Below are 23,739 nucleotides of genomic sequence, written 5' to 3'. Positions count from 1 at the left end.
ATCTGCTTACGTACAGCAATTATAAAGGTTCTGGTAGCAACGAGCACCCTGAGGAAGAGCCGCTGCAGTCACGGCAGGGACCACGCTTCTCTCCTTCTACCCCATTTTCAGAGATGTGAGTGTAAGCAGCTGGTGACAACTCCAGCCACAGCATATAATTCCATTTGAAATATGGCAAGATTTGCTTTTGAAAACTTTCCTGTCTCCTTTTGTCCTTTTTTTCCCCCGAGAATAAGCGTTTGAAACTTGTGAAGCCCAAATTCAAAAGCAAGAGTCACCAAAGAGGCTTTAAACAGAAATAATGAATAAACAACTTCTTAACCTCAGACTCATCCTCCACCTAGACACAACATGTCATTTTGTAAGCCAAAAACTTCAGACTCTGGGTATTGCACTTTCATCTTCCACCACGACACCTTGAGCTTCTTATCGCTTCTGTGCCCACGCTTGCCGCGCAAGTACGGAGGAGAGAGCTTTGATTACGGCTTGGCCGGCGAGCGAGGACACGCTTCCTCCCGGGAAAGGAGGTGGGTTTGTTCACACTTACAGAGCCCCAGCCGAGTGCAAGGCCCGGGGAAGGGTCACACTTGCAAATCCGTGCTTGAGAGGCCTCAGCAGATGCACGGGCCATCGGGCAGCCATATGGCTTGCCTGTGCACCCTGCCGGGCTGCAAGATGGCTACATCTCCCAGCGTGGCTTGGGTCGGCCGTCGCGGGCAAGGAGCGGAGCAGCACTGGGAGACGTGGTGGACGACTCTGCCAGGGGCACAGGAGTAGCAGCAGAGAGGTTCTGCAGCAAGGAATCGCCTTCAGCAGGGAAAGTAACAAATGGGGTTATGTCCAGAAAATGTGAGATCGAGGCGGTTTCTCTCCAGCCACAGCGAAACCTGAGCTCCCAGCTGGGGCTTCCCGCCTGCGAGACGGCCTCACGGTCAGCGCTTCTGCTTCAAAGGGCCAAAGATCTCACACGATCAGTATAAGCTTTTTCAGGTCTGATTAAAACACACAAGCAAATGTACTTTAAGCGAACAGACGCCTTTTTGCGTGCATTAAGGTGGTGCACAAATGCCAAAGGTTTCCCTATGCCTCCTCCTGTTTCCTCACCTCCAAATCCAAGCCCGACTGGGCTAGCTGCTTATTCCTTCTGCCATTCCCTACCCTGCTCCATAGCAGAGAGGAGAAGATAGGAGCTGACAGCATCTGGATTATTTATAAGGATTAACTCCCTCAGGGCTCCCCCTGATGGCCAGCAAACACTTGTTATTATGCTATCCCATCCTAGCGAAAACCACTTGGCGCGGAGGCAGCAATCAGTTGTCCGCAGAACAAGGTCCTTTAAAAACAAAAACCAACAAACCCTAGCAGGCTCGAGCATATGAACAGCGAAGTGGCTTGCAGTTTGCTCTCATTCCCCTGTGGCTCTCATTTCCTTTCCAGGTCTCGCTCTAATAGACTAACAACAGCAAGAGTAGGTGCTTCTCAATAATATTAGACCACATCACAAAGCTTTGTGCACTTCTTTCAGGAACAGAGAGTCCCTCTGCATAGAAAATACACTCAGAGCGTGGGTGCATTCGAACAGGGGTTTTTAGCTTTTGTATTGACCCTTCTTGCAGAGTTTATCAGTATAATACCTCTAAAGCCAGAGCAGATGCTTTAGTGTAACCACTCTAACCTTTCCAGAGGTTGAGTTAAGGTGAAGTCTCGCAGCTGCAGGAAATTCTGGGCACTTATGTGAGTCATCCCATCAGTAGGCAGCCCCAGGCTGCCAACCCAAACACATTTTAAAAGCTAATCAGGGCCAAATGAGGTGGATAATTTGGTGGATATTCCCCGGACATTTCCTAACTCATTGCCGCTTTTCGCAGGGACATGGGGTGTAAAGGGCAACGCCTTGGCTGAGCTGGTGTCTGAGGAACAAGCATATTGCTTAGCACATCCCATGCATTGCTCACATTTCACCTCAGCTGCAGATCAGAAAGAGCCAGACAGACCCTCTGTCGGGCTTTTCACAGCCGCGATGGCCACTGCAGGCACGTGGCTGTGCCGCACATCAGCCTCTCCCCGCTCCAGGCACGCGGAGGCCCCGGCGCTGGGCTCCTTGCCACGGCCACGTCAGGGGTACAGTACCAGGGTCATCGGTGGATGAAAGCTTGTGGCCTGGGGCTCATGGGGTGATGCAATGGTCCATTCTGGTTTCAGACACAATGAAATCTCTGGAAATAAAGTGTTGCACTTTGCTACTGAGATAAAAGGCAGCTTTTCTTTCCAGAAATCAGCTCAACTTCCCGAGCAGGGAGAGAAAAGAACCGTGTGGCTGTGCTCCGCAGCCTCCCAGCTTAGAGAAGAACATTTCCATCAGGCCTGACCTCGCAGCGGAGCATAAGCAAAGCGTTAGGATCATCTCAAAGCTCGCAGCAGGGGGATGCTGTACAGCACCCCATAATCTGCAGGAAACACCATCAATGCTAAAACAACAGCCCCCCCCCGCACGCACGCTCCCACACAACCCTACCCAGCACCGCGCCATTGAGCCGCAGCAGCTTCTGCGCCCGCAGTCGATGTAGGTGGGTTGAAGAAAGGGAAACACGTTCTTTTCTGATGAAAAGCTCCAGCAGTGAAAGGAAAGACACAAGGGTCCAGGCCGGCGAGCCCTGCAGGGCACGGAGCAAGAGGCGTTACGAAGGCAGCGGATCAGGCACCATTTGGAGCTACCGATCTGTTCCAGGCGCCGGCTAACTACCCTTATTTCACCTCTATTTTTAAGTTCCATTTAATTTAAATTCCAGTGCAGATCCCTGAAAAGAAAGCAAGCAGGAGGCTGGGGACCCGGGGGGAGCGCGGTGAGGTGCTGCGCGGGAACGCACCCTCGCCCGGTGCTGCCGCGGCGCAGACGGGGCTCCCGAGCCAAGGCACACCCTCCAGGGGCGCCTCCCCCTCGGCACCTACAGCCGCCACCCGCGAAGGCACATCTCGGCTGCAGTGAGGAAAGTGACCTAGCGGGTATCGGAGCACGGTACCGACGGACACAGCGCATGCCCTGACTCAGCCCAAGGACCAGCGCGTCTCCGCTGCAGCCCGTTTCACACAGGCCCCCGCTACGCTGGCCGGTGCGGTGGGAGATTGTCTGCCAGAAGCGCATTTAGTGCCATGACTAATCTCTTCCTCCGATGGCTCTCTCGGCCCCACGAGGGAGTATCTCCAGGGGGGGTGTTTCATCTTGTTCCAAGCTTTTCTATAAAACAGGTACGTGCAAACCCAAAGTAAAACCCGAGAGTCAGGGGTGCAGCTGCCTGGCTGGCTCTTGCGGGCTTGCACAGTTCGCTCCCGAATTGTAATTTCTTTTGCATTAATAAGCCCAGTCCTGAGAAACGCTGTTTAGCTAGATTATATTTGGGGCTTTTTTTTTCCTGCTGTAGAAGGGTATAAACCCAAAAACATGCACAATGCTTAATATTTTCCCAAACTTTTATGTAAAAACATCCCAGCAGACAATAAATGCCACAAATAATTCTTTTGCTTCCAGAGAAAATCAATGTCCTTATGAGCAGCAAATAGTAGTTGCAGCTATGAATATTTAACATACAGTGTTGCTATGAGTTTAGAAATGCCTTGTATACCCCCAACCCAGCCCTGTAATAAACCCCTTGGTCTTGTGGGGTGTTTTTTTTAATGAAAAGAAATTAAAAAACCATTAAAACTAAGTCATTAAGTGCTGGAAGCCGTTGTGAATGCCAAATGCAGATCGGGCAACCGTCAGTATAACCTAGCTGTAAGTCAGGGCCACTTCCTAACGCATTTGAGATTTATTCTTTTTTTGTGATAAAACCACCAAGCGTTCTTCGCATTGCTAAATCAACAGCAAGTGCAGTGCGCTTTAGGATGACGCTAGTACTTAAGGACTAAACCAAAGAATAAGTCAAAGCCAGGGCAGGCCCATCGTTGCACGTGTCACCGCCGTTACCGCCGCCGCAGCGCATCCCCGGGAGCGAGTCGCGTGGTTTTCCCGGCTTCGGCGTAGCCGGGCGCTAGAGGCGATGCTGGCATTGCTGCGGGAGCGGCCAAGCCAGCACGTCTGGCCAAAGGTCTTCGCCAAACCCCACCGCTTTCTCTCTCTTGCCTACTGGCCTTCAGTCTACACGGCTCAAGATCGCTGGGTATTTATTTATTTTAACCCCAAACACGTGGGCTGAATACGTTACTAGAAAAGCCAAGGCTTTTCTAACACAAAACCCCCTTTTGTTTTGGCACAAAGCCCCCCAGCGCCCTGAACCCCTGCGCGTTAGTGCGCTGCACTCTGAGGCTTTCACTCCGTTTTTCTCTGCCGGGAACCTGCTGGACGTTTTAAGTAGCTTTTTTCCAATCAGGTATTCTAGACGTGCCTGGCTGCTGGCGTTCCTCTCCCCTCCCTCGCGCTTGCCAGCTACACCCCACAAGCTTATGGACAAACAGTGAGAACAAACCGATGACAGTAACACCACATCCGATCACTCCTCCCCCAGGCTCAGAAAACGGTTTAGAGCTCATTCTAATGCAGTTCAGCAATGAAGGCTTCTGGTTTTCCTTCCACAAAATCTTTTAGAATCGGCTCAAATTAATAAAGTTATTAAAAAATATTTGCCCTCTAGGAAATTACAGTGCTTTGTAGCTACTCCAAATTTAGGAAAAAAAGCTGAAATATATTTTTTTCTTAGAACGTTATTCCTGAAAATCTTCCCAAGAAGTTTCTGTGCCAAAGCATTGGTAATAGGGGGGTGAAACTGGGCTGCTGGGGTACCCTCTGCTCCCACGCGTGCAGGCGATGCCTCCCGTGGCCCAGCAGCGCTGCGGGAGGGCCCTCGCTGCGAACGCGGTGGGCAGGGAGAGCCGCACGGGGCCCAGCAGTTCCTGATCGCGTTGATAGACGCCCCTCGACGTCTCTGTGCGAGAGGCAGCGGGGCCCACGGGCTGCGGGACCCAGCCCTGCGGACCTGTTGAGCGTCCTGGGGTGAAAATATTTGAATGAGTTATTTTTTCTGTTCTTCACACAAGATCCTGGACTTTTTAAATAGGTTATATGATTTCTAGATTGACACTGAATTTTTCAGTGGAGATCACCCAAAGCCCTGCCATTTGCTGGGTGGGAAGGGATGTGAATTAGGGAAGTTGAATAAATACTCAATGTTAGAGTTTCCCTTAAGTAAATGACTTGTATGCATAGATAACATGGGGAGCTGTCGATAAAATCATCCACAAGTTCTGTCAAATAGAAGAGTAATTATGGCTTCTGCTTGTTAGTAATAACATGATACATTAACCGAGCTTACACAAAACACAAACACCTTCTGATTTCATTGAAGATTAATGCTAATGTGCCAAATTGCCAGACTAAACCTAATTGCTCTTTTTTATCTTCATTAAATGATAAGCAGCAGCCACAGAAGTGGTTCTGGTGACCTTGGATTTACATAGACCTCCAGTCATGGGAAAATCTACTGCTTTTATTTCGAACGTGGTAACTTCGCCGGGGGCCGCAGCACCCCGTGTCCCCTTCCGAGTTCAAGCCTGCTCTGCAGAGCCCAGCCCTGGCGTTCCGGCCTATTGGCACATGCCCAAACCGCCACGGTCCAAGAGAACTGTTTCTGCCTCTGTGTGACAACCTAAAACTGAAGTTTTTGCTGCTTCAAAGATGACGTGGCTCCTTTCCTTTCCCCATGTGTGTTTTGCAACAGTATATTTGCAGAAGAAAAAAAAAATATCACCCAGCTACTTCCCATCTCCATGGCAACATCCTGCTCTGGCTCCAACCGAGAAATACTTTGCAGAACCCCGTTACTGCAGGTTAGTTGTTACAAAAATTATACACTATCACTCACAGAAAACTCCATCATATTTAAAATGTTCTCTGGGTGAAGAGTAATGGCCTGATTTTAGTCCTTGCACACCTGAGCTTCCTTCATTTCACCCGCGGATTTCCAGAGAGCAAGTAACCGCAGACGCAGTTTAATCCATCCCTGTGTCCGAGCAGCGCATTCGCAGGTTTCTGTTCGGCGTCTCGGCAAGTAAACGGCTTCGTGCGAGACCCCAGGAGAGGGAGGGTACAAGATCCCCCCTACAGCCATTTGCAGTCGGTCACTTGGAGAAAGCTGCTGTTGCACATCTGCCCGTCCCTGCTCCTCCCAGCCCGTCCCTCGCCCCGTAAGCCCACCTCTGCAGGTACAGAGAGGAAAGAGCAAAGCCCCTGCCCACCTCCTGGGGCTAAAACTTAGGTAGGACTGAGCAGAGAAACTAGGGGAGAAGGGAAGGTTTCCGCACTTGTGTTCTCCCGAAGAAGCAAGCGAAGGCGCAGAACTGCCTCGCCCAAATGACCTGGAAGCCCCTGTCCAAAGCAGCTGGCCTTGCTCCTCCTTGATGACTCGTCTTTAGTGGAGTCTGTCTTCTCTTAAGCTCAGCCGCGCTGAGTCAGCAGGAGCTACCCTCCCTGCTGGAAGGGCCCTCCAGGCAGGCAAAGTTCAAATGACCAATTAACATCTCTATGTACTTTTAAGCTGCTTTCCCAGCTTGCAAAGGCTGAGTCAGTAACCTTTAAAAATGCAAAGCTTATCGTGGGATGCTCGCAACTGCATCCTCAGACATCGCTGCCTGGCGCTGGGAACCTGGCGCTGGGGCTTGCTGTCTCATTCTCTCATGCCATCGGTATTTCAAGACCCCCCCCCCAACCCCCAGCATACAAAACAGATCCTGACCTGGGGTGAATCGCCAGGTCCAGATGCAAAGAACCACCCCCGAAGGTAACACTGGTTGGAGCCAAGGCTCCCGCTTCTTGCTGGTCCCTGCAGCCTGCGTGGCCTCCCAGGGCCAGGGTCCAGTGCTTCGGCCGCCAGGTCAGCCCCTGCACGTCCCAGCCCGGGTGGAGCACCTCGGGAAGGATGGGGGATACTCATGGACTAGAATGTAACGTTAGTTTGGGCCACTTATGGGATGCCCAGGAGGTAACAGGCGATCAAGTGCTTTCCTCTGTACTGATGAGTGCCGTCGGACCCGATCCTTCAGGAATGCATTTGATCTGGATCTGAAGGCACCTAGAGAAGGGAGCAGCTAGCCAAATTTTCCCACTGTAGCTAATGATCCTCAAAGTTCAAAATTTCTACCATGTTAATTGGATTTTTCCGGCTTCAGCTCAAAGCTATTGGGTCTTGTTGTGCCTTTCTCTGAAGAAAAAGCCTTTCATACCTGGGGCTTCCTCCCTGTGAGGGTACTCATCCACTGAAATTAAGTTACAAGCTTCTTTTTGATAAGATAAACAGACTGAGCTCCTCAAGTCTGTCACTGTAAAATATTCTCTCCAGTGCTTAATCATTCTTTATTAATCTTTTCATCCCAGTGACATGGCAGCAGAAAGGTAAAAAAATCAGGAAACGAGCAGAAGAAAAGAAAGGCCCGCTCCAGGAGATAACGGGATACCTGATCCGAGGGAGAGACTAGTCCAGGATTTCACAAAAGATGCTAAAGTCATTACACAACTATAGTACAAAATTACTCCGCAGACCGTGCTGATGCGCAGCATTGCTACCCCGAGCGGGGAAAGGCAAAGCTGCCTAACGCTGGTCTGCGATAAATGTACCTCCTCTGTATTTCTTAAAGCATCTGAGACAGGCAGTTGGAGCCAGACTGATAAAGTGGGTTGTCCTTTCAGTCGAGGATGTCAACATGGATTTCAACACGTTCTTACAAAAACCCTTACAGATGCACATCAGACACCGGAGGAAAAGGCAGATCTCTATCGCGGCGCTTGTGAAACTGCACCGGGGACTACTTCAAAGATTAGTTTATAATGAACGTAAACTAGGCTTAAATTATGTGGCGCGAACCAGATAGCTGGGACTTCCACACGTTAGATTTATTCATCGACTGATTTATTTGCAGTATTCAAGTCAGCAAGTGCTCCCAGGATAAGCTAGCCCCCCGAGATCACGCTAGCGGTTTCCAGTGCTCGGTGCTCATACACAGCTTATCCCTCTCCTCGTAATGGCAGTGCCAGGCCAGAGAGGCACCGGGCTCCCGGCGTAGCCGCCGAGACAGGCGAGAGCCCCGAGGAGGCTCCGGCGCGGAGCAGCTCGGCGCCCAGCCCGGCCCCCGGGCACAGGCAGCTGCTTTCCCAGCGCAGGGAAACCTGCGGCAGCATCGGCGCTCCTTAGGAATGCCCCACCACTGAACACGCGAAGAATTCATTCCGGTCTGAAACCGTCCCTATTTTTCACCTTCTCAACATAAGTGGCCACCCGGCAGTTTCTCCAAGAGTGAAAACTGGGGCCGGCTCCATCAACAGAGACGTTCGTGGCCCCGTGCCGATGCTGGATTGCGCCCAAAGAGCGCGTCACGAACTGAAGAGCGGATTCACTCGCGTTCCCCCGCTGCTGGGAGCCCCAGACCACACCGAGAAGAGCAAAACGCCTGGTCACCCCACGCTCCCCCCGTTTACACCCTCACTCCTGCTAGTTACGCCACAGCAATGATTGCTCTGCTACGACGGCGAGAATTAATGCTCTTTCTTGCATATTTGCAAGATAATTGCAGGTGCGGTATAGAAAGGATACTGGTCGTCTTTTGCTACCTGCTAGCAACCCTTGCTCCTGACTTTTATTAGCTAGCAATAGTTAACACTGGAAATTCTCATCTCACTTTTAAAAAACTGGTTCACTTAAATATGACACTGACAGCGTCATTTGTTATATCACTGACCTTTTTGCTTTATTCATTTATAATTTAATTGTCAGTTAAATTTGATCAAATATGTCTGAATTGAAGCCATTTGCATTAAAAATAACACATCTTTTCCCTTTTATTCCCTGTATTGCAGCAGGTGTTACTCGACAATTCAATCAGTGCCTGCAGAAAGCTGCTGTTTAATTAATAAGAAAGTGGCTAACTGTGTAAATGAAAAAAACCCAACCCAACAACCCAGGCACGGATGAAGATCCCTGATGAGAAACAATGGATCTCGTTAAGGACTATAAAATTCAGACAGCCTGGTTCACACTTCTGCTGGATTAAGGCGAACCGGACCTTCCCGAGGGCGACAGCAACGGGCACGGCGCAGCCGCGGAGGCACTCGGGCTCCAAGGAAAGCGGTGGGATTCGCCGCCCCCGGCACCCGTGGGTCGGCTCCGGCGGCCAGGCTCGCCTTGCGCCAGCCGCGCCCCGCAGAACGTCGGGGGCTGTGAAATGACTGAAAACGTTGCTCTCGCTTGGAAATTTGGTGTTTACAAAGCAAAGATAAGCTCACTTGTAAACTGTCCAGCCCCGGCAGCCCACGTTATCACGGGCTCGGGAGAAATCCCGAGCTGCCAGGGGGGCGTTCTCAAAGTTATTGGTGCTTCACAGCTCATGTACTGGAGAAATATATCCGAGTGATGAACTGGGTTTGGTTGTTTTTTTTTTCCTGATTAGTATATCGTAATTAATTCTCTGAAGAATCCTTGCTTAGGAACTTTATTAAACCCCATTAAGACTAATGAATTGTTGTTTCCTAATTATATAGTTGTTTCTAGCTTAATGAACTGTGTATTAATAGACTTATAGAACGGACATTTTACTTTTAGGATGGAAATACTTTAAATAAGAGATATATTTTCTTGCTAATAGCACCAGTTGTCAGTTACCTTCACTTTTAATGAATCTGTTGGAAAATACTGTCTTTTTGAATACAGATTTTGCTTACTTTTTTAGCTAAAGAGGCAAACAAAAAGCCAAAAATGAAACGTGTTCCGATGTTTTATGTAAAGCAGACATTTTTCCTCCTGTTAATGCAATTTCTCATTGCAAAACAAGATCTCCAGGCCTCTGCAACCCACTGAATACTTCTGACTCAAGAGATGCCATAGAGGGAAAGAAGTACCACACAGGATGGGTGCCCCATGAGAGGTTTTTCCCTCACAAAAGAAATCAATCACATGGATGTTTTTCCAGCTGAAACCCATTTCGAGGGAGATGCACGTGGTGACAACATCCACCTGCTCACACAGGCTCGAAGCAAACCCTCCGAGACACACACAGCGTCAGTGCTGAGACGACTCTGATGAGCACCACTGAGAAACGAGGCTCTGAAACCGCGTTCAGTGCCACGCTGAGGGACCGAAAAGCCCCAGATGTTCATTAGGTCAGTCCTGGGCAGCGCCTGAGGGCGGGCAGGAGGCTCATACCGCTCCACGGATAAACCGGACACGCACAGGGGAAAAGGCAGACCTTTTTTGGCACCAGCAGAGATGTTGAGCATTGTCCCATGGGTGAGCTCGGTAACGCGCTCGGGCTGGGTACCGCGTCCTGGCAACGCGATACATCCAGAACTCACCCGCCAGTCGAGCCAGTACACGTTTATTTTACTGTCCTCACTAAAAGTGTGTTTTCAAGAAACTTTGCAGCCACTCAAAAGTTGTACTGAACTTTCTGCTACAGTGAATTTGCTTTAAGGCCAGCATCCAATGCAAATATTCCCTGGGCACTTCTGTGCCGCTTTGTCCCCAGAGCTCCTCGGCCCGCGCAGACAACGGCGTTACACGAGGGGGGTTGTGCTTCGTTAACTCCCTCCGGGCCTCCCCAACACACACGTCCTTCCACAACCGACCCGAGGAGCCGCCTGTTACCTGACCACGCCGAAGCGGTCTCCGAGCGGAGAACCTGCTGCGCCTCGCTCACAAGCTGGGAGCTTTGAAGTCTCGCTGCAGCGTCAAGGCTGGTGTCTAGGGCTGGAAAAAAGGACAAAGCAGTCAAAAATCCTGTCCTTATAGGTCTGTCCTCCAATGAACTGGCCTAACGTAGAGCCTGGATTAAGCTCGGACCAGCAGGCACAGTTGTACCTACAGCTGGTCTTATCCAAAGAAGTAAACACAGTTTCTCTGCAAACAACTGATGAACTTTTCCTGAGGATATTTTGTAGGGCAAAGTAGATATACTCCTAAAATAGGAGCTGCTTAAAAACTAAAAATTGCTACTGCTTAAAAAAAAAGTCATCATCTTGAATGCTAATACATATAATCTTCAACACACTGCAGCCACACCACAGATTAATTTCAGTACAGAGATTATGTTAATATACAGAAAAAGAAGTTGTGATATTGAGTTAGATCAAAGATTTTTTTCATTTTAGTTACTGTCTTTGGCACCCGTCAGTAATGCCTGTTTCAAAGTAAAGCCAAAGGCCTCTATAATGCATTGAGCAGAATCATAATTATTACAGGGAAAGGCATAAAGTTTAGACCAGATGGTTGCTTGATCTTGATCTGACATTAGTTGCTTAAAGTGACGGGTATTTGGTGAGGAATGACCAGCTCCTCCCAAGGCCAGTGCTGCTCCGTGCAAAGGCTTCGGTTTTATTGCTTCCTGACCTGGGAGGAGACCGGGCAGTAGGTCCTCGTTCAGCCGCCACCACGAGCCCAGCCACTCCAGTTGAGACCAGAGCCAAGCTACGGCTTTTTATCTTTTGCTGACACTAGACCAGAGTTTAACCCCCCAGAGATAACGGTTTGGGAGGAGGCGCGGGAGAGGAAGGCGGGGTGCGAGGCACCCTCACGTGCTGTCGGCAGCAGCTTTCAGCATCCTCCTGCTGCGTCTAACGGGTGTTTGCTCAAAAAGCCGTGAGCCGTTTAAGCCTTCTGCGCTGACCGGGAGATGCAGTCAGACGGGAAGGGAAGCGCTTCCACAAGTGAGCCGTTATGGATGTGGAATATAAAACTAGCAAATGCTTTTAGGAGCGCGGCTCCAGCTGGCCCAGGCTCCCCAGCCGTTCGAGGACGTGCTGGTGGGACGCGGGTCCCGGGCAGCCCGCAGCAGAGCCCTCGCCGCAGCAACGCGGCCCCGCTGCTGCAGCCTGCCTGAGCCCGCAGCCCGTTAGCCGTCGAGTACAGCATCTCTTAGCTTCGCCTCCGACTTGCCAGGCGGTTGCAGAGGTGCTCCCCCGGGCAGAAAGCTGCCGCCCCCAGCTCACGGGCAGCCACCTCGTGGTTGCCAACTTCTGTTTTACTCTGCCTTTCCCCACAGCCCTGCCACGCTCTGGGGGACAGCCGCCGTTCTGGCCATTAACGTGACTCTCGGGGAGGGCACTATATAACTGTACTGCCGGGTACCATATTTACAGCCGCAGCAGGGCTGGGCGCTCGCTGGGGATGGGGAGAGGCTCTGGAAGGGCAGGATGAAAGGCAGCCCCTTCCCCACCACGCAGCAGGAGCCTGCTGGCTCCCAGCCATCCTCCTCCCACACACACAGCTGAAAGTCCCTTTCTACTCGCTTGCCATAAGAGATAAATACGCTTAGCACGAACAAGCGCATTATGGACAGAAACATTAAGCTTTATAGGTACACTATAGCTGAATGAATTAAGCCTGATAGTCTCCTGGGAGGCTGATATCCAGCTAGACACATATATCACCTCCTCTTGCACTTTAACCATCTCTTTCTCTCCCAGCAAAAAGCCAGAGATTTTCCTCCTATTTCTAGAGTCTACCAAAGGCACGGCAGCTCTTTGCCTTAACGCACCGTCGTTTGGAAGGGAAAGCAAGGCCTGTTTCCAGGCACCTGGCCATAACTTTCAGTCAATTCTCTGCAGGCTCCCCAGGACGGCTCCTGGCCAGCACCGAGCCCCCCAGGAGGCCTAGAGCCCCCCGCATCGCCGGCACAGACCATGCCCCCACCTCCCCAGCAACAGCGCATTTTTATTTAAGCCTACTTAAGAGTTAAAACTTATACCTTCCTACAAACATCAGTGACGTGCTGCTCATCTTTTAAGAATGGAAATAAAAATACCAGAAGCCTCTTCTTACTAAAGGAAAAGTTTGAAAGTACCTTAAAGCACCCTCGAACAAGGCAGCCATCCCCACTCCTCGGGAAGCTCAGCCATCCTCCCACAATTACAGGGAAAGCCTGGAGCAGGGCCACAGGCTGCTTTTGTAAGTGCCTGGATCAGGAGCAGCTGGGAGGGGTGATCACCAAACGGCCGCAGGTGAGCCCCTGCCCGGCCAGGAGAGAGCTTCCCACCCCCCAGAAGGGCTGTGCGGGGACGGCCGGGTACCCAAGGGCTTGGGTGAAGCGTTTCCTTCCCAGGGGCTGGTCTGCAGCTGGGGAACGCGGCACTGCCCGTCCCCATCCCCATCCCCATCCCCGCGCTGGGGGGTACTGGCCTCTTCCCCATCTCCCACAGTCATAGACTTTCAATCAGTCTGGCTTAAAGTAAAGAGCAGGGAAATGTCAGCTGTGGGAGAACCTTAACAAATTACAGCACAATCACTCAGCCCTTGACAATATTGGTTAGCAATATTTAACGCAGGCTCTGGCTAATTAAAAATGAGCCATTCTGCTCAGGCACAGCTTCACTCCAACCGCACTGCTAGTATTTTGAATAACACGGGTTCTGTTACAAGGAATGCAAACAGCTACCGGTACAGGGGCGGGACACCGCAGGTTTCTGTGTTTGCCAGCTCTCAAGGTATTGCTGGGGATTAAATGAAATGTTTTGTAAAGTCACAGCACAGGTACGTGTTATTACCCTGTTTCTACAGTAGCAGAAGCAACATTTCGAGGCTGAGTGGGAGACGGTGAAGAAACACACAAAAGACCTAATTCTCTGCTGCTCCCTCGCAAGTGCGCTTGTTCCTGCCAAGGCAGGCTGCTGCCGTTTGATGTCTTTGCATTTACACCCTCCTCAAGCTTCTCGCCTTGTTTTTTTTGCCAACGAACACAAAGGCAAATTGCAGCCAACATCCCATTGTTACAATTTTGCCCTGGTTGCAAGGACAAGATTTCAATATAGCAAGAATAATACCTATGTTACAATTTTCCCATATTTTTCTCCTAGGAAAAGCACAAGGAGAGTCTTGCTTTCAAGGGGGCAACACCATTTTCTTCCAATTTTTCTTTTTGGAAGACTCTATCAGTATTTGCTTCGCGATACGTAAGTTTGTCGCTGCTCCGCATCGCTCAGAAGCGTTATGAGTTTTAATTAGCAGGTTTTCAGTCTTTCTGACTCATTATAATAACAGACAAGAAATCACAGTTTAAATTAATAAATCAAGTTTCCCTCCTAAATTGCTGTTGGGCAGAACTCGGAATGTTTTTAATATGTGTAATTATGTTCAAGGATCTTGTCAATCATTATATTAATACGAAGCTCATGGGAGGCTTTTGGAACCCACAGAAAGCTCTGGCCGGGCCCAGGGCAAGCATTAATACTGTCTCCTCCAGCCTGCACGTGCTGCTCTATGATCGAGTGCTTTTACTAATGCACTCAAACCCCCCCTCTGGTCCAGTCGTGAGCATCCTCGGATGAGCCCTGCCGGTGGCAAGGCCGAGCCCCGCGCCGGGGCTGCCGTGGAGCCAGCCCCCCGCCTCGTCCAGCGGGATCCCCCGCCCCCAGCCTGCCCTGAGCCCGCGAGGAACCGGCGGCTGCTTCGGGCGCCAGGGAAGCGCCTTCCCCGGCCACCCTGGCAGCCCCCGCGGCGGCGCGGTGGCGGCTGCCGCCCTCCTTCCCGCACCGCGGGGAGCAGCGGGGCGGCGCGATCCAGGCGGCTGCTTGGGAGCAGCCACCAAATGAATGAAAAAGCCCCGCTGTGTTATCCTGGAGACGACCAAGCAGAAAAATTCTGTGTTACTTGAATCCCCAGTTCAAAACAAACGCTGAATCAAGATTCATAATCACATTTGAGACTCGAGCGTTTTGCTACCACTTGCCAAAGAAACCTTGTTTGTAGAAGACAAAGAATCATTAGGGAATGGAAAGAGTATGAAAGTCATAAATACGTGAGCCTTTAACTGTTTTCTCATCGTTAAAAGTCTGAATATTAAACATGATTGCTTCCCCAAGCACTCCTCCATCAGGTCCAGGCTTCTAGTCATGTCAATGGCACCACAGGATATATGCATAAATTAAGATTGGCAGGATCGGGGTTTTCACTTGATGTTACTTTTCTGCAGTTAGAACTAATCTATCGACTACAGGATTTTATTGGTGATTTTAAATACATGGGAGAGCGCCGTTTCCTCTGTTGACCCCCCGTTAGTACCCACCCGAGCTGCCCAGCGAGCCCGGCTCTGCGGTGCCTGCGCCTCCTGCCCCGGGCGCGCTGCCGAGCCCAGACCACGTGTTTTCGTAACAGACACTGCGCTGCCAAACCTCCGATGAAGCTAAAATTCCTTTTTTTTTTTTTTTTTTTGCCTTTTCCTCCAACGGAATAACCAAATACAGGCAAAACTGAGCAGTTACTGTGACAACTGTCTGTCGCGTACTCTACAGCACACTCGGCTCCTCGCTTGCCGTTCCTGTTTTGCATTATTTACAACGCACAGCTCCAAACAGTTCAGTTAATAAGCGCGACCAAAATAAGAACAACTTTCGAGTTTTGAAAATACAACATTTGCTGTCTTCTTCAGGGACGTACAGGGGCTGGAACAGGAGGGGGCTGAGGGCTTGCTTTTCTCCCGCTTGTTTACCACCCTGCCTCCAGCAATGGCTGATGCTGGGATGCCCCAGAGAATAGACAAAAATATATGTTCACACAGCTTTACTGCTGCCGTAGAGATAGTGCCCCTGGCTAAATGTACAGTGTTGTTTCACAGAGGAAAACTACCTTTTCTTTCACAGAAAGGCAGCTAAGAAAAACAGATGAGTACGAAAATATATATTAAATAAAATTAAAGCGAAAAGCACTTCTGTAAATTGCTCATAATTCTAACACGACTTTTTTCCTAATAAGTGAGAACAGTTACAGATTGAATTTTCACCCCGAGATGCCAAGAGAGGTGAGGAAGGCGTGTGCTGAGACGCTGAGAGGAGAGGATTTCCCTGCTGCGTGGGCTGATCTGGGGAGGTTCAGACCAGGGGAGGGGGGGCGAGGGCAGGACCCTCCTGGGGCAGCGCTGAGCCCCACGGGCAGAGCAGGCTGCGCTGGTGCGTGCCTTCGGGATGGGACACTGGGGGTTTCTAGACATACCCGTGGGCCGACTCACGGGCTGCATGCCTGAGCACAACTTCTGCTGGCTGGGGAGGAAGGACAACCTCGTAGGCAAGTCCCAGAGAGCCCCAGTGCTTTCGTGCTCCCAAGAAAGGCTTTTTTTGCAGGGAAGAGGGTCTGAAGGTGCTGGCAGGGGGATGTGCTTCTTGCCTTTAAGTTCTGTTCACCTTTCTTCTTCCGCTTCCGTGAGGTTGCAAAGCAGCCTTTTGAAAACAGACATCCAGCACCTCAGACTGACAACTGAGTGCTTGAATCTTGTCACAATATAAGCCCTGAGTACTCCACAGCCGGAGGAAAATAATGCCATTAATACAGCAAAGGGATCTAGATGCATTAGCTACACCCAAGAGAGGGCTCGCACTGCACATCTTAAGCATCCGAGACAGCAGATGGAAAAGCAGACCTAGAAGGGGTTTGACAAGCACGTCTGTCATCTCTCTCTCCCATTTAGGAGAGCTCTGCATCACACAGGCACGGTAACAAAGCAGGCATCCTACCCCCAAGAAGCACTAAAGGAGCCCAGGCTGCCACGAGCGGGTTTCGTTTTCCTCCTTCGAGTAGCGCTTGCAGAGGCGCCCGCGGGCAGCGCGCTCTGCCTGCGTCCCGCCGGTCCAGGCGCATCCCCGCAGCCGCCCTGGCAGCCGGCGCGGCAGGGCCAGCACCCTCCGCCGCGCCCGCAGCCCGTTCAGCGGGGGCGAATTCTCACGGGGCGAAGCGGCACACGCCGCCCAGCCGCCGCGATGCTCCCCTCCGGGCGCGAGCAGCTCTTCAGCACGGGCTCTGCAAAGCCGCAGGGCTTTACCTGCTAGGTTCAAAGCTCAGCAAAGAAATTAATTCAATTAATTCTTCCCTTACGGAGCAATAAGCTGTGACATGGACTGAGGGACCAGGAAGATACAGGGTGAACCATCGTCTTCCAGGTTCCAAACCTTCAGGATCGAGGCAAGTTTAAACTTTAGAGTCTCGGCCTCTGAAGTGGGCTGTTTCACGACCAGAAAACGTCCCTTCGCAACTATGCGTGTGAAACTGCAGTATTTCCACCCATCGCCAAAGTGAGCCACAGTACAAGAGACAGGTTCCCTACGTGTTACATACATCAAACGTCTGAAGAATCCTGCAGCCGCTTACAGACCGTACATCAGCGCTTGTATGTGTCAGGCGGTTCGCATCTCGGTTTGACACTGAAGAAGTGGAGCATCAGTGTACTGGTTATTCCTTGAGAGGGACCATAAAGAGCATATTGCTAAGAGGTTTCTCATTAGTAGTAGAAAGCCAGAGATTGCATGATTCATCATCCCCTTTTAGGAAAGCTTGTGGAGTGTGGAAACAGCACAAATACAATTCCAGTTGCAACGAAACACCGTGTCTTTGAACGTTAGCTTTGCTGGGCAGTAGTAATCATCTCCATTTATTTTATTTAATCCTTTAAGTGCACAAATGTAAAATGGTTCTGTAAGTACCTAGAGGATAAATGCGGTTAAAACATTCATGGGCAGTGGAATCAAGTCAGGCTCACGCTGGTGTTTCGTACGTTCAGCCCTCTATCATTTTTGCCAGAACCATTACTAAGCAATCAGCTTTAAACATTTCCGACCTTGGTGGCAGGGCTTCTGCGTAAAATGTCTGCCCGCTTTTACTGAAATCCAACTCTTCATTATAAAAGAGCTGCACAGAAAAGATAAAATGCAATAAACACACCTCACCGTAGTACAACTGCACCGGAATTAGGAACAAACCGCAGGGTTTTTGGAAAGAGACTTATTTTCTCAGAGCTCTGGAAAACCAGATCTGCACTGAAGCGCAAACCTCCCTGGGTCCCCGGCTCGAGCCTGCACAGCTTCAAACCAGGCGTACGTACGGAGCAAGGGGCGCAACAGATACGCTCACAGATAATCGGAGAGCTAGAACCCAGGGGGAGCTGGCAGCGCGGGAGCCGGGGGGAGAGGGAGCCCCGGGGCTCCGTTCCTCCTCCTCCCCAGCTGCAGCAGTTGTTAGCACGGCCCATCGCTGCTGCGAAGGGGGAGCTGAGGCCTCCGCAAGTTTTAAACATGCAGAGATACTTCAATTCATCGCAGTCGCCATCTTAATGTAAATTTACAATACGAAAACTAGGAACGATTTAACCTGGGAAGGGAAAAGATGAATCAAACGCCTGAAAACCCTGGCAGCCTCTTTGAAAGCAAAGGAAGCGTCACAGCGCTAACTGCATCTTCATTTTTGCAGGCAAATTACAAGCCCAGGTCCAGAAGCGGTTTTGTTCTGCCGTTCTGCTGTGACTGTACGCTGGCAGCCTCCAATTCATTCAGGAAAGTCCACAGTTGAAGTGAAGAAGAGCAAATGACAACAGCTTTGTGCAGCTCCTGTCTCCTCCCTGCCAGGCAGCAGCAGACACTGACTTTCAGCGTAAGGGGCATTTAGGACTTCCTAAGCCCTCCTTGCTGCTCCAGGCTCTCGTCCGTGCCCCTGCAGGTTCGCCTCCGGACCACCCAAACCTGAATCGCCACCAGCTCCCTGGTTCGCCGCTCAGCCTTTTGTCTGTCCTAACAGACACCGGTGCCTGATCAGTCCACACATAAAGGGCAAATAAGATGCACAATAATTAACACAGAGGGTCGGTACTGTTCCTGTAGCCAAGATTAATACCGTACATTTTCAGAGCCCTCAGGGGTACAGATTCTGGAAGTCTGATATATGGTTATTAGTCCTTTAAAGGAAAACAGATTTACCTAATTTATAATCAGTTCTGATGGTGGGAGGAGGTATTTAATTTTTTTTTATTTTTGATAAATATACTGCAACTTTTCTACGCTCCCTATTAATCTGATCTCCTAGGGGAAATTTTGCTGATCCATCATCTTGTGGCAAACTTAATTCCCTTAGTGCCTCCAGGCAGGAGAAATGGATTTCCTCCTACTAACCTCTTATGCCTCTAAAACTTCCAAGTGAAAATCCTCTGGGGAATTCAGCCCTTGTCCAGGGAAAGAAAACGTGGCTGTGGAGGGTGGAGCAAAGGTGCCGTGGGGAATCACTGCAGAGCCCTCGTAAAGCATTCCCGTGGGAAAGCTGAAGTCCTGCAGGTTCCCTCCCTCCCCGCCTGCTCCTGCAGACAGAGACGCTATTCAACGCTCTCCTATTCAAAAGCAACGGGGAAAGAACATCTGTCGAAAAATAAATGCAGGACTAATTATATATGATTGAGGATTTTAAACTGCTATTTTTAGCTTTGCATTAAAAAGATTTGATGAATCAAATGTTTGTGCTCAGCATTTTGATGTAAAAGAGGAGCAGAGTGTTGACTGCAGGACCTGCAGAGGTGGAGCACGAAGCCCAGAGGTACAACAGTGCTCGCCATAGCCTGCTGTGAAGCTGTGCATCCGTCAGCATTTGGGCAGATTGAACAGCACCAGCAATTCATTTGAATAAGAAAGCCTCTGTTTTTTCCTCCAGTATGAGCTGGAGCAGGTGAACATCAAGGCTCTTTTCATTATCAAGTTTACTTCAGCTCATTCTGCTGGGAAAGATCCAAGCAGCGTGTTGCGGTGACACATCTGAGGATGTGCATAAAAGGGCCCGCGCGCATCATCCGCAAGGCAGGCAGATCCCACGGAAGGATCCCTGGGTTCTGCTGGGCTCTGATCTCGCCTCGCTGCAATGGTGTCACTGGCAGAGAATCACAAGAAAATCTTGACAGAATTGTTTTTCATCTGCTGCACTAAAAAGTAAATGGACTCCGTGGAGATATTTTAAAGGGGCAATAAATAGAGGGGAGGTGAAGCTGCAGGGAGCGCTCGCAGGCACGGCCGAACGCCCAAGCTGCAGTGCAAGAGCCAGGCTGGGTCCTCCCCCCGGGAAGTTCTGTATTTAAAGAGCAAAGCTGGAGACATAAAAGGAAGATGGACACAGGGCTGGGGTCTGCCAAGGGAGCCATAAACACCCAACGAAACCCGCTTGCTCGCGCCATGGGAGTGCCCGGGGGCTCCCACACCGCGGCCGGGCTGGAACCAGGACTGCAGAGCCGCTCCGGGGGGCTGCAGGGAGCCCCCGGCATAGAGCCAGCAAGGCCTGGGGGGAGCAGCCCGGCTCCCGCGCGCTGCCCAGTGCTGGGAAAGGCAAACTGTCGCTACCGGAGCTGCTCACCCTTCTGCGTCGTCCCTCTAAATCCGAGAGCTGCGTCGTAACCGAGGGAAGAGCGAGTAATGTGCAATCAGGAGAAAAGCTGTTTTTCACACTTATTGCCCTTGAATTGGCAGAGTGAGACATCATGTTTTATATTAACTTCATAATAATTACAGTTATTACTGAATTCATGTATACCAAAGAGGTTACAGCTCCCTAGGAAAGCTCATAATATTATTAATGGATATGCCATTCCGTTGGCATTATCTTGTAAAAAGCTAATTCAAATATTTTTCTATTAAGCAGCATACCTCTGAAAATTCACGTATTTGCGCGGGGTCGCCGGGAGCAGCGGCGGTTACACACACCTGGCACACGCGCGGTTGTCCTTTGAAACAACTGCTCTACGAAGCACTAGTAGCACAACCCAGGAAGAGTAAGATGTAAGCAGTGAAAGTAAGACTAAAGATTTTTAATAAAGAGGAATGGTGTGAGAAATTAAGGAACTGGTTCTCGCTGTGGAGAACCAATGGAAAGGAAGATCTTGTCTTTAAGAAACAGTAAGGAACTCACCCAGCCTGTTCCCATGCTTCCCATATGATTAATTGCAGAGATTTAATTTTATGTGGGCATGCGTTTGCATCGGCAGACAAACTTTTCCATCGGATTAGAAGAGGTGACCCATCTACAGAGCAGCTGTTATTGTTGCTTAAAGATCTGGAGAGTGGCTAAAGAAGTCAGGAAAGGTCATCTTCGCACCAGAAGGCTGGGGGAGGAAAGCAGGCTGCTGGCAGCAGCCTGGGAAATTGTGGTACAAGGGAAAAAACGATTACGGCGAGGACGGTCAAAGACCGGGGCAGACCCGTCTCGTCCCGTCTCCCCACGCCCAGCGTGGCCGAGGACACCCCCGCGGTCCCCGCGGCCGGGGCGCTGCTGGGCCCCTGCACGGATCATGAGCAGGTTGTGGAAGCAGGAATTCGGTCTCACACGTGCGGTGTCAAAGTGGCATAAATTCACACCGGGCCTATAACCTCCCATTGATTTTTACTGTAAATCTAATACTTGGAGCCTGCCATCAGATGAATTGTTGCACATAAAACCCAACCGTACACATGATAGGAGTAAAATTAGACAGCAGGTCTATTCCAGGACTGTTGCAATTTCCTCCATAATGTCAGACGATAGTAACACATACATATTTCAAAAAAATTAAATTGCTATTAAACTTTCTGACCATCTTTGTAAATTAACCTCTCTTTCATCTCGGCAAGAGCTAGCTTTTGATTTAGCAGGAAATAATTTTTTTAGCTGTTTCCAGACTTCTTCCATTAGGCGTTTGGGCTGTGGTCAATAAGCCTGAGTTAATTACCTGCCTAAACCAGATCACGCTTCTGTGCGAACTGGTGGCTCATCTGTCCTGCAAATACTGCCCTGCTTCTCCCCTTCTACTGCAAGGGGAAGCCAGCCCCCTGGGACAGCCCCCGTGGGAGCTCTAGGCACAATTCGCCCTCCATTTTTCCCGAGCAGAAGTGGGGGCTGGCAGCCCTCGGCCACCAGCTCTCAGGAGAGCAGCCGAGCGCATCCCAGCAGTCGGACCTGTCATAACCCAGCGCTCCTTCCCACCCCGCGGGCTGGGAGGGCGAGCGGAGCTGGGCTGTGCAGGCTGCAGGCACAGCTATAAATAACCACGCAGCTTCAGCAGGTGGTTTTCCCCCAAGGAAATAGAGCATTTCTTGTGAAAACCAAGGCAACGGGTCCTGCTCCTACCTTTCCTGGTGTGCTCTGCACGACGCTCCAGACTGATGCCAGGCGGGTCGCTCTCCCATACGGCTCGGGTGGGATGCTTCTCCGGCCATCGGCAGGTACGGGGTCTCTAAGCCACCTCTCGCAGGATCGCTGCCGCCTTCTGCCTTTCCCCAGGGAAGGCTCTTTCCTCAAAACGTATTCTGTAACCAAAAGCACAAATGCAAAGGGTAGAAACCGGGCTACGGCAATCTGCTGTGACCGGGTCAGCTAAGCCTTGTCTCGGAAAAAAGGCCTAGTGAGCTGCAAGCGGCTGGCGACGGACTGGGCTGTCTGTGAGCACCCAGGGACGCACCGCTTCCCTTGGCCACGAGTGCTGCGATGCTCCGGCACGTCGTAATAAATTGCTGCCACACAGGGTAAGTGACGCGACCTAAAGCAAAGGACCCACCAGCTGCGATGCCTGAAGTCAGAGACCAGCGATGGCTTATGGTATCCTCGCTTCGGCGGGTGAAACAGAGGTATGCGCAGGGGAAAGAGACGCGGCTCCCGTGGGCTTCCATAGCCGGCGTCAGGTATCAAGCAGCGTTTAGCGACCCGTGTGCTTATCTGGGAACCCTTTATCTGCATCCCCAGATCTCACCTCTCTGACAAGCTGCTTGAGAAGATCTGATTACTGGTGTGCTGACTTTGTGACACAATTTGCTCTAGGTTTACACCTGCTTTTGTGTTCATGCACTCAGGGCTCCAGCCACAAACCAGCAGCCCACGTGCTCGGCCTGTGCGATCAAGGGGAAAAAGCGACACCAAAGAGATGGACTCTCCTTTTTTCATGTGTGGTCTTCCATGTGAAAGTCTTGGCCCATGACCAGACAAGGCTGTGTCCGAACCAGGTGAACCCTTGTTTATCCAATATCAACAAAGCCCTAATTGAGAGATCAATTGGGAACCTGCCTCTTCACGCGCAACTTGGAGAGCTGACAAAGCCACCTGCAGGGGCTGGAAAATAAGTTCTGCCTCATTACAAAAGAAATTGCATCTAAACGAAAGCCAACACATAATAAGAGCTTTAAAATGCCTGCAAAACTCTGCCAACCAGACAGGTAATCCAATGATATATAGCACACACCATGTCTTTGACAAGGGTCACCCTTAATTATTCAGCAATTGAAGGAGCTAAACTCATTTCCCCAAAGGCTTAAATGTTTTCTATTATGATGTGTAAATTCCAGGGCAGAGAATTAGCCGGCCAGAACCTAAGAACTGCATCTCTTTGATAGATTAAAACCTAAGTAATCATATGTATAGCAAAGCAGAGGCACATTAACCAGGCTTCTCACTAATATTTTGAAAAGATTTCTAAGCCAGGATACCCTTCAAGCATTCCCCTCCCCTTCTGTTTGGCTGTAGCTGTTATTAAAATTTTAATGGCCTAAACTGCAAAAGATTTATTAAATCTGCGGAAGGCTGGGTTAGCACATCTGCCAGGCTCTGCAGAGGGAGTCCACGACAGCGGTCCTCGCTGCAGCAGGCGCCGGGCGGCCGGGCAGAGCCTTCGTGTTCCATCACTGCAATAAAAGCTCCGGGCTCCTCACCAAGAGGAACGAGAAAGAGATGGTTTGGTGTGGGGAGAGACATGCTGAAGCCGTGCCTGCGCTTCATCCAGAAAGTTTATCTTCTTTTGCTGGAAAATATGCACTCCTGTAATTACTTCCACAAGTGAATTTAATCTCATCATCTTCTTTATGTGTGATTCAGGGGTTTTTTATTATTGTTTTTTAAGGCATCTACCACAGTTGTGTGCCCACGGGAGCAAGGCCAGCTGCCGGGGACGCCAGGCCGATATGGACTCACCCAGTCTGTTCGGTGGAGTGCCTTGGTTTGCACGAGTGGGACCGGCTGA

At 50.5% G+C, this 23,739-nt stretch overlaps 1 long non-coding RNA gene across 1 annotated transcript in view; it reads right to left on the bottom strand.

Moving 5' to 3' along the window:
- LOC135316874 (uncharacterized) overlaps nucleotides 1-23,739 on the bottom strand; it is a 175,021-nt gene that overhangs the window by 81,430 nt on the left and 69,852 nt on the right. Inside the window, exons 2-3 of the long non-coding RNA XR_010376086.1 lie at nucleotides 21,861-22,039; nucleotides 10,623-10,724 (exon numbers count right to left, since the gene is read on the bottom strand). This is a non-coding gene — a long non-coding RNA (uncharacterized LOC135316874). The remainder of the gene's footprint in view (nucleotides 1-10,622; nucleotides 10,725-21,860; nucleotides 22,040-23,739) is intronic.

This window comes from Phalacrocorax carbo, chromosome 23 (genome assembly GCF_963921805.1).
Source record: "Phalacrocorax carbo chromosome 23, bPhaCar2.1, whole genome shotgun sequence".
Taxonomy (NCBI): domain Eukaryota; kingdom Metazoa; phylum Chordata; class Aves; order Suliformes; family Phalacrocoracidae; genus Phalacrocorax; species Phalacrocorax carbo.
The sequence above is the reverse complement of the archived record's forward strand: the minus strand, read 5'-3'. Positions and strand labels throughout refer to the sequence as shown.